Source organism: Carassius carassius, chromosome 21, assembly GCF_963082965.1.
Source record: "Carassius carassius chromosome 21, fCarCar2.1, whole genome shotgun sequence".
Lineage (NCBI taxonomy): Eukaryota > Metazoa > Chordata > Actinopteri > Cypriniformes > Cyprinidae > Carassius > Carassius carassius.
This window is the reverse complement of record NC_081775.1, coordinates 17,063,113-17,077,917: the sequence shown is the minus strand read 5'-3', so window position 1 is coordinate 17,077,917 and position 14,805 is coordinate 17,063,113. Positions and strand designations below refer to the sequence as shown.

The 14,805-nt window shown below is 35.0% G+C and overlaps 1 protein-coding gene across 6 annotated transcripts in view; it reads left to right on the top strand.

Annotated features, from left to right (window-relative positions):
* The window catches only part of grid2 (glutamate receptor, ionotropic, delta 2), a 443,770-nt gene that overhangs the window by 270,185 nt on the left and 158,780 nt on the right, over positions 1–14,805 (top strand). The gene's annotated exons all lie outside the window — the stretch shown is intronic.

The window sequence follows — 14,805 nt, the reverse complement described above, 5'->3', positions numbered from 1 at the left end:
GCTGTAATGACTCTTGGGTCTGGGGATGATAAGTTGATCAGGGGGAGCTCAGAGTCTTAAAGATACACTCTTCAGCCGGGGAATCATTGCAGAAAATTTAAAGCAGTTTATTGTTTTTGTTATTGGATTTGACTGGGAAAACTTTTTTTCGAGGTACGCTCGGCTACCTTTTGAGAACAAATTATTTTGCAGGAACACATTTAAAACCATGTGTTGCTCAGACATGTATTTTGAAAGGAGGCCACTCAGACATCATACCAATTCCCATCATATTAGAATCTTAGAAACTGAATTGATAATTGGTAAGTGATCTTATTTTAGCAACCTCTCAGCTTGCTTAAATTAATGTCCGAGTTCTTTATAGTTGCTTATATAATTTTTTTACTTTTTTTTATATAAAATATATTAAACATATGCTCCATCATGCATTTTATAATATATATATATATATATATATATATATATATATATATATATATATATATATATATATATATATATATATATATATTTGTTTATTTTACCAAGCTTATATATAGAGAGAACTAATGTATACCTGTATTTTTTATAAGTCTCTTATGCTGACCAACGCTACATTTATTTTATCAGAAATAGAATGAAGGGTGTAAATATATTAACTTTTATTTATAATTATATTTTGCCTTTATTGTGACAGGACAGAGCTGACAGGATTATATATATATATATATATATATATATATATATATATATATATATATATATATGTATTATTTATTACTCTGGTGGCAAAGCTGAATTTTTAACAGCCATTACCCCAGTCTTCAGTGTCACATGATCTGTCAGAAATGTCTGATGTGCTGCTTCAATGCTCAAGAAAAATTTATTATTATAATTATGTTAAACATGGTTTTGTTGCTTAATATTCCTTCATGTCAAATTTGATCAATTTAATGCAGTCTTGCTGAATAACAGTATTAATTTTGCAAAAATATACAGTATATAGTATGTGTGTAAAAAAAAAAAAAAAAATAATAATAATAAAATCATTCTTTGTAAACACTGCAGTATGCATTAAAAATAAACATTAAAAATAAATAAATAATGAATCAGTAGACATTTGTAGTCTCAGTCCTGGGCTTTGATTGCATGCAGTGAGTGTGTTCAGGTTTTCCAGCACCACAGCAGGGAAGACTATTAAACATCTGTTGTGAGCATTCATTACCGGTTCTTGGAACTAAAGCTGCAGTGTTCTGGTTTGTTCAGGAACTGTCACATAAAAGCAACGTATCTGGCTTATCTAAGTCTTTTGTCTGCACTATAAAGCTGATTTAAAGGCCAGTTCATTGTTCAAGAGACATTCTGTGTATAGTTAGAGACAAATTGCTCCTATTAGAAGTCAGGTTTTATGGTCAATTGTGAACATATTTTACTAGGGCTGGTATTTAATAATGACAAAATAAAGAATCACATTAGTTAGGGGACTGTGATTTACCAAATGTGGTTAGTTTGAAACAACCTTCAGAAGTTTATTTAAAAAAAAAACATCAGAAAAGGCTTTGTCTTTATTGTGTAAGTCTCCAGTGTGCAATGCTAGAGTTTGATGAGTCACATTTATTGAAATAATTGATGCTCTCTTATTCTTATTTTTGAAGTCTAACAGAGTCTATTACAACCTCAGACTAACTTAACTATGTGTGAATCTGTGCACCGGATTCTGTGCACGACCCATAGAGCCCCATTAAACAGTCGATGGTACATACACGTGTCAAGATTAATGTTCACTGATGGCTTTAAACACGTCATTGTGGGTCCTGCTCACACACTTTATGAAACCGGCATGAGCTTTGTTTGCATTTGGGAAACATTTGATTGTTTATGGACATTGGATAATTATGTAATAGCAATAATGTATGCAATTTACCTTCAACCTTGTTGCATCTATTCAGCAAGTGGACAAGCATAGCAAATAATTTCTGGATCCTGTCCAGCATCGACATAGACATAGCTCAGATGTATTAGGGAGCTATGCTACCTGTCAGAGGAAGATTGGGATTGAAGTGATGAAGTCAGATTACGAATGGTCTTTCTTGGGTGAAGGGTCCCAGGCCAGTCATTTAATAGGAGGAGATCAGCCTCAATGTGGACTGACAGAAGACATGATGGAGCATGTCAGTGAGGCGAGAGGTGAGGACTTGTCTCAACCAGCCACCTGTCTGTGTGATGTGTGTATGGTGAACAGTCAGAGACACATGTCCATCACACTTGCGCTGACAAGCTGTCAAACTATGGAGGGAAACCATCCACTCCAATAGACAATTAAGATGTAGTGTTTTGAGGAAACATGATGGGTTTGAGTAGCTTTTTCTATCAATTAGGGTCACTATGGTTGACAACTAGTTAAACTAGATGTTGGCAGCCAAGTAGTTTAATTACATTTACATTTAATCATTTAGCGACATACAAAATTATTTTATTATAGAAATTAAACTAATAAAATGTTACAATTATGATGTACAATTAAAACAGACATGAAATACAATTTTTTCAGTTTTTATTTTCATTTTACATAATTTTTTATATGTATTATTAGTGTAAAATGTTTAATTGATTTACTTTCTTTCACTTCTTTTAGTTTTTATTTAGTAGCTTTAGTACTTCATTTTCACAAGTTTTTAGCTTATTTCAAAATATTTTATTAGTTTAATTGTGTGCCTGTATATAGATATCGTCACTGTCGGGCGGAATCCTTGTATCTCCAAAACCATTATTTTTCAGGAAATTAAAAAAACAGCATATTTTTTTGAGTTATTCAACATTGTATTGTTAAAGTTGGTATTATACCTTATATTGCTATCATATACTGTTGTGTATCAACATTAACACAACATTTACCCAAAATCATGTTTTATTGATACAATAATTATGACTTGGGAGCAGGGAGATACGAGTTTACGCTGTCATTGATAAGAATGGTACAGACACAGATGTCACTGCTGCCTGCAGTGTTCATCAAAGTCTGCAGTCACGTTGAGCCTTTTGACAAGAGACGAGGCTTTACGAGCTAATCAAAGCAAATGATTGTGGTTACAGGCATCTTCCTAAACTCTATTTTAAACGTTAGAGCTATTAGTGATGCAATACCAAAATAAAATGATAAACTGACTAGACTGTCTAATAGGTGGAAATTAATCTTGCACGCAAAATTGGCAATCGCGTTGAACCTTTTGACAAGAGAAAAGGCTTCAATAGTTAACCAAAGCTAACGACTGTGGTTACATACATCTTCCTAAAATCTATTTTAAAAGTTTGAGAGCTATAAGTGATGCAATACAAAAAAACGACGAGCTGATTAAGATGTCTAATAGGCAGGAATTAGCCTAATCCCCTCGCAAACTCACCTTCGAGGCTCACTGGCTTCCTTCTGCACTGAAGCATTACAGCTATCGCTTTTTAACATAACAGGCCTAGTCAAATGTATCTAACCTAACTATTTTCACTCGTTATTGTATCCAAAGAGGCTTACTTGGCGCCAGTAGACAGCCTTTTTTTTCTCCCATAAATAAAAACCTTGCTACTTGGGGTGTTTTACATGCACAGTGCCAAAAGAGACATAGTCTATAAGTAGGCCTAACAGTTTAACTTAAAGTCAGTAAAATAATAATAAAAAAAACAATCCAATTTATTTCAAGTATTATATAAGATACTGTACATTTTAAAACTTCAGTGCACATGCATAATAAGCCTAGTAATAAGTAGATATTTGAAATACATAGATAACTGATATCATAGTGTAACAGATAAAATCATATTTAGGCTTGCTTTACTAAGCCCATTACTGAGTGTATTTGTGAGTAGAGTGAGCCCTTGTCTGTGTGTCTGTATCTGTGAGGCTCTGTGTGTGGAGTTACATTGCCATCATATTGACTGTGTTAATACTGCATCCTATATTAAGCTAGTGAAGCAAATTGTCATAAAAGCTGTGAAAGTCCTTTGGGATGACTTCCTTCAGGTCTTGGAAGTGTGTTTGAATTTCAGCTCTTTGATATTCAGGTGGTCTGAATAAAGGGCGCATTAGAGTTCCTCTAAAGACACAGACCACGTTGCTGCAAAAAAAAAAAAGTATGATAACGAGGCAACAGGCTAGCTAGCTTGCTTAAAATGATGAACAGCAAAGGCAGCTACTTGTTGAACATGACAGCATGCCTTGACATTGTAAGCTACAATCGTATTTTATCTGCAGTGTACAGGGTTTAGTCTGCATTGCAGTGGATTGTCTTGCGCTAAGTTCAGATCCTCAGACGAGCACCAAAACTAGTGGGGGTCAAGAATTTTTTTTTTCAAGCTCCACGAAAATCATGTTAGCTATCTCACCAAACATGATGACAAAACCGATGCATAGTGGCTAACTAAGTCAAGGAAATGCAATTTTTGTGCATTAAATTAATTATTCTTGTCAGAAACAAAACCATGAAAGATTTCAGTCAACAAGATAGCTACCGTCCAATGCTAGACCTAGCAGAAAGAAAAACCTAGCAGCCTCAGAAACGATACATGACACCTGCAGCACTACTATTACTTCGAGATACAACTGTTATATATGACCTGTTATTATATAATTCATATAACTGAATCATGAATAACCAGTGTTTTGGGGACATTTAACTCAGAGGACGTGTTGCTCAATGAAGATTCGTTGCGACTCTCAATCTTGATTAGACAAATGCCGCGAAGCTCCCGCGGAGTGAAGAAGAGGTGGAGTTACGAGGCTTCTCAGACAGTTAAAGTGTCCAATGGAGTTACGAGATTTGCTCTCAAACTATTTTTAAGACTTCAGATTGGTTAATAATTTGTAAAATGAACAGACCCACGTGGGGACTGACTAATAGCATCAATTTGTGAATAAATATGAAATTTACCAAATTTGGACAAAGGAGGTTTCCACCCGACAGCGATGATATATATATATATATATATATATATATATATATATACACACATACACACATTAGGGGTTGCACCAACTAGTCGATGCAATGACTCTTTAAGCTTGTCGTCTACTGGTCCTATAGAGAGCGCAACAGGATAAGAAATCTTTGAAGGACTTCCACATTTACACTCCATTTCCATACATTTAAAAGGACAAATAAATACATTCTCCGAAAGTGCTCCACAAGATGTGTGATTGCATTACAGGATGCTCGAAATTGAACGGGAGAATACACATTTTATTGTATCTTATCGTACAGGTAAGTTAATCGCCGTTCTAATCTAATGTGCTGCTGCAATGTAACTCACACACATAGGCTACAGACAGTACCGCATACATCATGCACAGATTGTGCACACAGAATCATTCAGCGCAGAAATATATTGTCAACGCTGTTCTGTGATTTCTCAAGAAAATATCTTAGAAACTGAAAAGTTCTAGCATGTATTTCATAATAACTAAATCCTACAGCTTCACTACTAGTAGAAAGACGCTGCCAGGTAGAATTATTTCTCACACACAATCAAGGCTCTGAACCGGTTCAAGGAACGAAAACGAAAACTGGAAACAAACGAAATTTTGACAGGAACAGAACCAGAAACAGAAACAAAATCTAATTTTATAGTTCCGAACAGAATCGAAAAATTTAAATGGCCATTAACCGGTTAATAACCTTATTTTATCATTCCATTTAATATTTAAAATTTGCTGTCAACCAATCATGAATTCCAGGAGTACGGCATATGCAAATGTGCTGAAGCCAACGAGTGAAATGTCCGCTCAGCTGTGAACTCATCATAGGTAAGTCGCAATGGCAATGCATCGCCTTCAGGGCCGGATTAAGACCAAATTAGGCTTGATGACGCAGCTCAAAAAAGGCCTATTTTTCTTGGCGTTGGTGCATGTGCATGACTGAGGACCGCGGCTCTCTTCTGATTATTCCCAACTTTGAGAAGCTCTGCTCGCCGATGGCATTGGACATCATCATGCACAAGATAGATGCGCAACCCAATTTCGACATTTCGAAACGTCTGGGAAAGATGTAACGATGACAAAAGCTTGTACAAGCTCTGCTGATTTGTTCACAGTCACCGGTTTCTGAGTGCATGAATGCAGCAAACTGTATCAGCTAATTTTGACCGATTAATAATCAGTTAAACGGTTTAAAAAGTCATTTATTTATTTTCAGTAAATTATCAAAATATTTAAAAAGGTTTGCTGCATGGCTAAAATATGCTACGCGTATATATATATATATATATATATATATATATATATATATATATATATATATATATATATATATATATATATATATATATATATATATATATATATATATATATATATGTGTATATATACATATGTATATATATGTATATATGCATATGTATATATGTGTATATGTATATATGTATATATGTGTATATGTATATGTATATATGTATATATGTATATGTATATATGTATATATATATATATATATATATATATATATATATATATATATATATATATATATATGTATATGGATATATGTGTATATGTATATGTATATATATATATATATATATATATATATATATATATATGTGTGTGTATATATATATATATATATATGTATATGTATATATGTATATATATATATATATATATATGTATATGTATATATATATGTCTATTTTTGAATGAAATAATCTTTTTTTCTCTCTAAAAAAAGTATAAGTTTATATATATATTATATATATATATATATATATATATATATATATATATATATATATATGTTTATATATATATATAAACATACTTATTTTAAAGAGAAAAAAAAGATTATTTCATTCAGAAATAGACATGATGCAGACACAAAATGTTTACAAACATTACAAACTATAATAAACACTGTTAACATAGGCCATTTTTTATAATCATTTGGCATTCAAGTACATCGCGAATACTTAAAAATTTGATTTTGTGTTGAATGAGACCCAACGTTGGTTTGAGTTTCGTTTTGGCATAAATTAATTAGTTTTGGTTTGTCGTTAATATGCTATAGCTTCTTATATTTTTAATTCCTGTTCTTTTCTAAATACTGTTAATTGAAATGATTTGTTGTGGATTGAGGGGAAAATAGCCCAGCGGAGCTTCTCAAATTTACCGTAAGCTGAACAAATTTCCATTTGCTGTATTAACCTCAAAGTAATTCTTAGAATGAAATTTGGAGTCCGACTTTTGGATGCAAATACAGCGTTAATTATCTTTGCACTGTGACGTTACTGACTAGGGATGTTAATTTCGTTATTTTTCCTAACAAACAACCGTTAACCGACAAGATTATTTTAAATAATAATAACTGAAAGTACAAACGCTATATAATAAATAACATTTTAGCATCCAGATATGTCGGGAACATGGAAACATTTGGATTCCTGCCAAATGAGAGAGGTAGGCATCAGCTTCACCTTTAATTCGTTTTTGGATTGACGTTTTTATAACCTATAACTTTAGAGGATTTGCTTTGGAGATAAACTAATAACTGTTTTTATAATGTTTTAAACATTTTACTTTAGACTAGTTACAGGCAATTTAGCATTCATTATTTCGGAAGTAATAGGGCTAATAAAATGCGATGTGAGCCATGACTTAAGTTCTTTTTTTTTCACTCTCAAAACGCAATCTTATACAAGTGTCTTTTTTTTTTTTAACAATGTAGCAAACATTTTTAAATATCTTAAAAAATATTTTGATGTCTTTAAAGTGTTGATAGATTTTTTTTTTTTTTCAAGTTTCTTACATTTGGCCAAAATCTAGAGAAGATGATGCTGTATTGGCTGTGACTAAGCGTTAGATCTCTATTTTTTTCTTTTTGAGTAAAGAAAACACTATACTTTATTATTATTGTATTATTATTATTATTATTATTATTATTATAAGGAAAATTAAAGGCAAATAATATAAAAAAAAAAAAAAAAAAAAATAAAATAACGTTATTAACCGGTTTTTCTTCCACCCGAACCGGTTTCGGAACGGTAATAATATCAGAGGAACACAGAACAGAAACGTTAAAATATTGATTCTGCTCGGAGTGAATCGATTGAATTTTGTTCTCTTGTTTTCAAGCCCTGCACACAATCCCACTCACTAATGGATTCATATGAATGTAATCTTTACTGTGCTACTTTAACTGTATCTGATTTAGAACTAGCAGAACGCTGTGAGAAATATAATGACCTAAAGACAAAAGAAATGATAAAAATTAGCTGTTATAGGAGCAAAAGCTATGTGGGTAGCGCTGTGTCATATGCCATAGCCATGCACAATGTCTTTGTCACAGCTCCAGACTTATTTGTTCATTAATGACATCAGCAGCGACTAGTCGACTTCGATGTGAATTTCATCACATAAAAGTCGACTTTAAAAAAAATCTGAAGTCATTCAACCCTTATATATATAAATTGTATATATACAGGTCCTTAAAAAATTAGCATATTGTGATAAAGTTCATTATTTTCCATAATGTAATGATAAAAATTAAACTTTCATATATTTTAGATTCATTGCACACCAACTGAAATATTTCAGGTCTTTTATTGTTTTAATACTGATGATTTTGAGAAGGACCTGTATATACACAATCATGACCAAAAGTTTTAGCAGTGACGTAATTTTGTGTTTTGCTTTACAGGTGCATCTCAATAAATTAGAATGTTGTGGAAAAGTACATTTCAGTAATTCAACTCAAATTGTGAAACTTGTGTATGGAAACAGACTGAAGTAATTCTTTTAATTGTGATAATTTTGGCTCCCGTTTAACAACAAATTCACCTCGACAAATTGGATTATGGTGACATGCCAATCAACTCAAAACACCAGAAGCCCAACAATCCACAAAGTATTTGTAGATAACTTTTCCACTTTTCTATAGTAGACTGAAAAACAGTGATAAGCATATCAGAAGTTGTAAAGGATTTTCATGACTATGAAAATTGTAGATTCACACTGAAGGCATCAAAACTATGAATTAACACATGTGGAATTATATACATAACAAAAAAAAAAAGTCAAAAAACAACTGAAAATACATCATATTCTAGGTTCTTCAAAGGAGCCACCTTTTGCTTTGATTACTGCTTTGCACACTCTTGGCATTCTCTTGATGAGCTTCAAGAGGTAGTCACCTGAAATGGTCTTCCAACGGTCTTGAAGGAGTTCCCCGAGAGATGCTTAGCACTTGTTGGCCCTTTTGCCTTCACTCTGCGGTCCAGCTCACCCCTAAACCATCTCGATTGGGTTCAGGTCCGGTGACTGTGGAGGCCAGGTCATCTGGTGCAGCACCCCATCACTCTCCTTCTTGGTCAAATAGCCCTTACACAGCCTGGAGGTGTGTTTGGGGTCATGGTCCTGTTGAAAAATAAATGGTCCAACTAAACGCAAACCGGATGGAATAGCATGCCGCTGCAAGATGCTGTGGTAGCCATGCTGGTTCAGTATGCCTTCAATTTTGAATAAATCCCCAACAGTGTCACCAGCAAAGCACCCCCACACCATCACACCTCCTCCTCCATGTTTCACGGGGGGAACCAGGCATGTAGAGTCCATCCGTTCACCTTTTCTGCATCGCACAAAGACATGGTGGTTGGAACCAAAGATCTCAAATTTGGACTCATCAGACCAAAGCACAGATTTCCACTGGTCTAATGTCCATTCCTTGTGTTCCTTAGACCAAACAAGTCTCTTCTGCTTGTTGCCTTTCTTTAGCAGTGGTTTCCTAGCAGATATTCTACCATGAAGGCCTGATTCACACGGTCTCCTCTTAACAGTGGTTCTAGATAGGTGTCTGCTGCTAGAACTCTCTGTGCCATTGACCTGGTCTCTAATCTTAGCTGCTGTTAACCTGAGATTTCTGAGGCTGGTGACTCGGATGAACTTATCCTCCGCAGCAGAGGTGACTCTTGGTCTTCCTTTCCTGGGGCGGTCCGCATGTGAGCCAGTTTCTTTGTAGCGCTTGATGGTTTTTGTGACTGCACTTGGGGACACTTTCAAAGTTTTCCCAATTTTTCAGACTGACTGACCTTCATTTCTTAAAGTAATGATGGCCACTTGTTTTCCTGTACTTAGCTGCTTTTTTCTTGCCATAATACAAATTCTAACAGTCTATTCAGTAGGACTATCAACTGTGTATCCACCTGATTTCTGCACAACACAACTGATGGTCCCAACCCCATTTATATGGCAAGAAATCGCACTTATTAAACCTGACAGGGCACACCTGTGAAGTGAAAACCATTTCAGGTGACTACCTCTTGAAGCTCATCAAGAGAATGCCAAGAGTGTGCAAAGCAGTAATCAAAGCAAAAGGTGGCTACTTTGAAGAACCTACAATATGACATATTTTCAGTTGTTTCACACTTTTTTGTTATGTATATAATTCCACGTGTTAATTCATAGTTTTGATGCCTTCAGTGTGACTCTACAATTTTCATAGTCATGAAAATAAAGAAAACTCTTTGAATGAGAAGGTGTGTCCAAACTTTTGGTCTGTACTGTATATATATATATATATATATATAATGAGTCATATATATAATTTACAGAGTTGACCCTTCTTCATAACCTCTGCAATACGCTCTGGCATGCTGGATGTTAGCTTCTGGGACAAATCCTGACTGATAGCAATCCATTCTTGCCTTATTAGTTCTCGGAGTTGATCACAATTTGTGAGATTCTGCTTGTGAGATTCTGCATTCTCACACGCCTTATGCAGACTGACCACAGTAGGACTGGAACAATAAATCGATGCATCAAGATTCGTTGATTTTATTCTGAGATTTTCAGAATGCATTGTGATTATCTCTTAAATCGATTCTGAGCTTAGTTTTTAACCTCACACTCAAATACTCACGAAGAAGAGCACTTGCGAATTCGGCTAAGTAATGTAAGTGGTTGCTTTTATGCTTTACAATGTGATATTAACACAAACCGGTTTCCCGGGATTAAAATGTCTGCGATCGTCGTCGGGTGACTTTATGAGAATCCGACGCGCAAATAACCACCGCACCTGTTGTACACGGAGACATTGCGACTCGGGACCATTGCAACGTGATTAAAGTGGACGTGTTCCATCGCATACTAGCAACCCAATTGAGGTAACCATCTAAAAAATCTTTTTGTTTGCTCTCTGGAGCGAAGGGGCCAGTTTCATTTTCCCGGCCACTACGCACTCAAGCTCCGTATCAGGCCTGCAACGTGGTGGGATGTGTGTAAACATTTGAATGGACTAATGATATTGTGATTGTTTTTTTTTCCTCTTTCCATGTGAGTGTATTTTGAATATGTTAAAAGCTTAAAAGATTTATTTGAGCTCACACAAGTTATACCGAGTTATAAGTTAATTTGATAGTTTACAGTTAAACAAGCCTTAGGTTTATGGTTTATGCCTTTTATGGTTAACTTTAGTGAGTTAAATACATTCTGAAAGGTTACATAAAATTGACAGTACTGGTGTGATCCTGTAAAAAAAGGTGTTTAGTTACTGTTAAAAGGAAGGCAATCACAGAGGGTTGTTTTGACATATTTTATTTGTTTTTTGTTTTCATTTACATTGTCAAATTTAAATTCTTGATACATTTCATTTCATTTAAATACAAATGACTGCTTGTATAAAGTGATTCCTTGGAGGTTAATCTATACTAGAAGACAGGGTTAAAATATAATTTAGAAATAAAAGAACTCAGGTCCTTATCAAAAACTCTAGCCTATGCAAATGGTTGGTGGATAGGGGTTACATTTAAAATGCATCTAATCGCTCTACACAATAATCTCTACACAAACACCACAACTGCTTAAGCAGCAAACTTTGCAAAACACAAAATTTATGTCACTGATTTATAGTTTGGTAGTTTTACCCATTCCTACTGTCAATGCTATTCCTAAGAACTATTTCATCATCAACATTTGCAAACATTTTCATAATCAGCCACCAGAAAATAGTCTTGCATGCAGACACTAGTCTGACGCATGCAAGATTTTAGCATAACCAGCTTTTCGTCAGAACATTTTGAGTTTGCTTTCAAAAATGAATATTAAAGTCTTGTTGTACCATGTAGCTCTGACAAAAATCAGCACATTAGTTCCACAATCCTTCCTCTCGCTAGCACAGCAAAATATGTATTCATTTATTTGCATTCAAAGCTGTCAGGACGAGCCAGCTGCTGTTTCTCATCATCCGGTGGACTGTGCGTGATTCACAGGCCTCACTAACTCGTCAACGTCTGTGGTCACTCTGGCTCAAGGTTACAGTGGTGACTGATGGCCCTGTCCTCACACACACACAAACATGCACAGGAACACGCAAACACACATGCAGACATATTTAGACAAGCCTCTCTAACTACCACCCAAGGTCACGCTCACAGAAGCAGACAACCACAGCAGGTGAACTCCGTCGGCACTCGCTGTGACCTTAAGAGCTCTGATTGGATAAGAGGTAAACACTGCAAATGGGAAAATTGAGCATCTGTGTGATCCACAAAAATAAAGGATAAAGAAAGACATTACAGAAGCATGGCAAGATAATACATGACTAAAAGGGTGATGTTCATATCTACTTTGAAGGTTAAACAGAATTTGTGAGGTAGTTATGCCATTAAAATTCTTTAAGATAGAGTCGCCAGGCGTCTTTCTCCCCCCATTTACATGAGAGTTTATATTTGAGGTGTTCATTCAAGGTGACAATTTGGATGTAAGCACTCCGCTGAGCTCTTATGTTGATTGACATATGAGAAACTTTTCTGCTGCTCAGACAAATCCTTTCCACAGCAGCAGGAAATGGAGAGGTCTTTTCAAATACATTGTTTAACATGGAGGACAGGAGATGATGACTGCTCAAATTCATTGTATGTTTTATAGCCGGCCTGACATCATTGGTGCCTGTGCGGTGGTGACAGACAAGGAGAGTCTTACCAGGTACAAAGAGTCTTTGTGATGAATTGTAATGAGCAGCACTGCCCTTTTGCCATAGAAATTAACAAAGATTTAATGTGTGAGACCGCATGGTTTTCTAAATCCATAAATTCATGTGACAATATAATTATGAGAGTCCCCATAGGAAAGGAAAATCTCTTGTTTCACTTTGAGAGCAAGGAGACTGAATGGAGAACATATTAGCTTGAAGTTTCCTGCTTCTTCAGATTCAAAGAAATCCATGAGCAGGTTTATAAACACAGCAATGCTGTAAAAGCAGACTAGTGAGTAGATGAGTTTTCCTTTTTGGCATGATCATGTTTAATGTCCCCAACAACCTCGTTAGTCCCATTTAGCCACTTTTTAACAATCACCTTTTCCATAAATTGGGACACACACTTCAAGATTATCAGGTTGATTTTCAGACACATTCTCCCTTCTGACCATCCTGGGTAAAATCCAGATTTTCTTGATAGTTCTACAGATTATTGTATCTGATTTTCCCGTGATGTGGGATGTGTTAAGAATCATTGATCTGCTCGGAAGAATGTCCAACATGTTGAATACTTCCGATCAGAAATCCTGTTTTGTGTGGGAATCCCTGAGGAAAAAAAGTGCATGCAAGCTGTAGATTGTGGAAAGAAATGATTTCTAATCAGAAAATGAGCTTACAGAAGCATTACTCACCTTCAGCTTGCTCTGAAACATGTAAAGTCCATGTTCATGCCATCTTCATGACTACATTTTTCTGTGAATTTTTTGTAAAAGAGAAATGCAAATACAGTTATCGCCATATATTCTTGCCCATGTCTGCCATTATTAACTGTAAAGTCACAGTTGATGCACAAGATTTCCCGTGTTCACAGTTGGGACTCTGGTGTGTTGTCTTGGTCACATTGTGGCACTCCACACACTATAGGAACAAAACTGTTAAATCTATGATCCTGTTATAGTTATGTGTGTGGGCTCTCATGTTATAAAAATCTGATAAGAGACCAGCCTTAAGCCGGAGTGGGGTATAACTGATTTTATGTACTGTATTTTATGTTGTAGAACAAAACATTAAAAAGTTTTGAGCATGACCCAAAATTCATTATTTTTGTCAATTATCGGCTATAGTTTGACAGAATTGTACTAATTCAACATGCCATGGGAAGTCAATCTAACTTAACATTTTCTTATATTAATATTGTTTATTTCTTACTCCTTCACAGTTCATCAGGCTCTTTATGATTTAATCTATGCAATCTTTTGGGATATCTGAAGGCCATGTAACATAGGTCTTAACTGTAGCATTTTTTTATAATAAGACTAGTCTATTAATCATTACCAGGCCAATGATATTCTCAGCCTCAGACATCACACCCACAGACCGTTTGCTAAAGGTCTGATGCATATGGGACACAAAAGTGGAAACACTTCAGGAGTGTCAAAGTCATCATCGAATTGGTTGAACTGTATAGGATTTGCAGGAGACGCGTGTGTTACGTTCTTTAACTTTCCGCCTGGAAACAAAAATGCTGTGGGCCAAACCCCCTCATGAAGGAAGAAAGCCACCGAGTTGTGACGATGAGCACTTATCAGGATCAACTAAATGCTGGATATTCAAAAGTATGTGAAATATTCAAAGTTTGCAGCATAGAATCTTTAAAATACGTCTGAGAGTTTTACACGATGAACGAAACGAACTGTTATTGGTTGTTTTACATGTCGAAGAAACTGATTTTACCAAGTGAGACATGTTCCTGGGACAACATCTTTATTGACCCTGGAACAACAATGTGATTAACCAATCAGATTTGAAGAACAAGTTTATAGCTTTTGTGTAGTTTACTCTTAAAATCACTGTTAGGTGCTTGTGTTATTCATATATC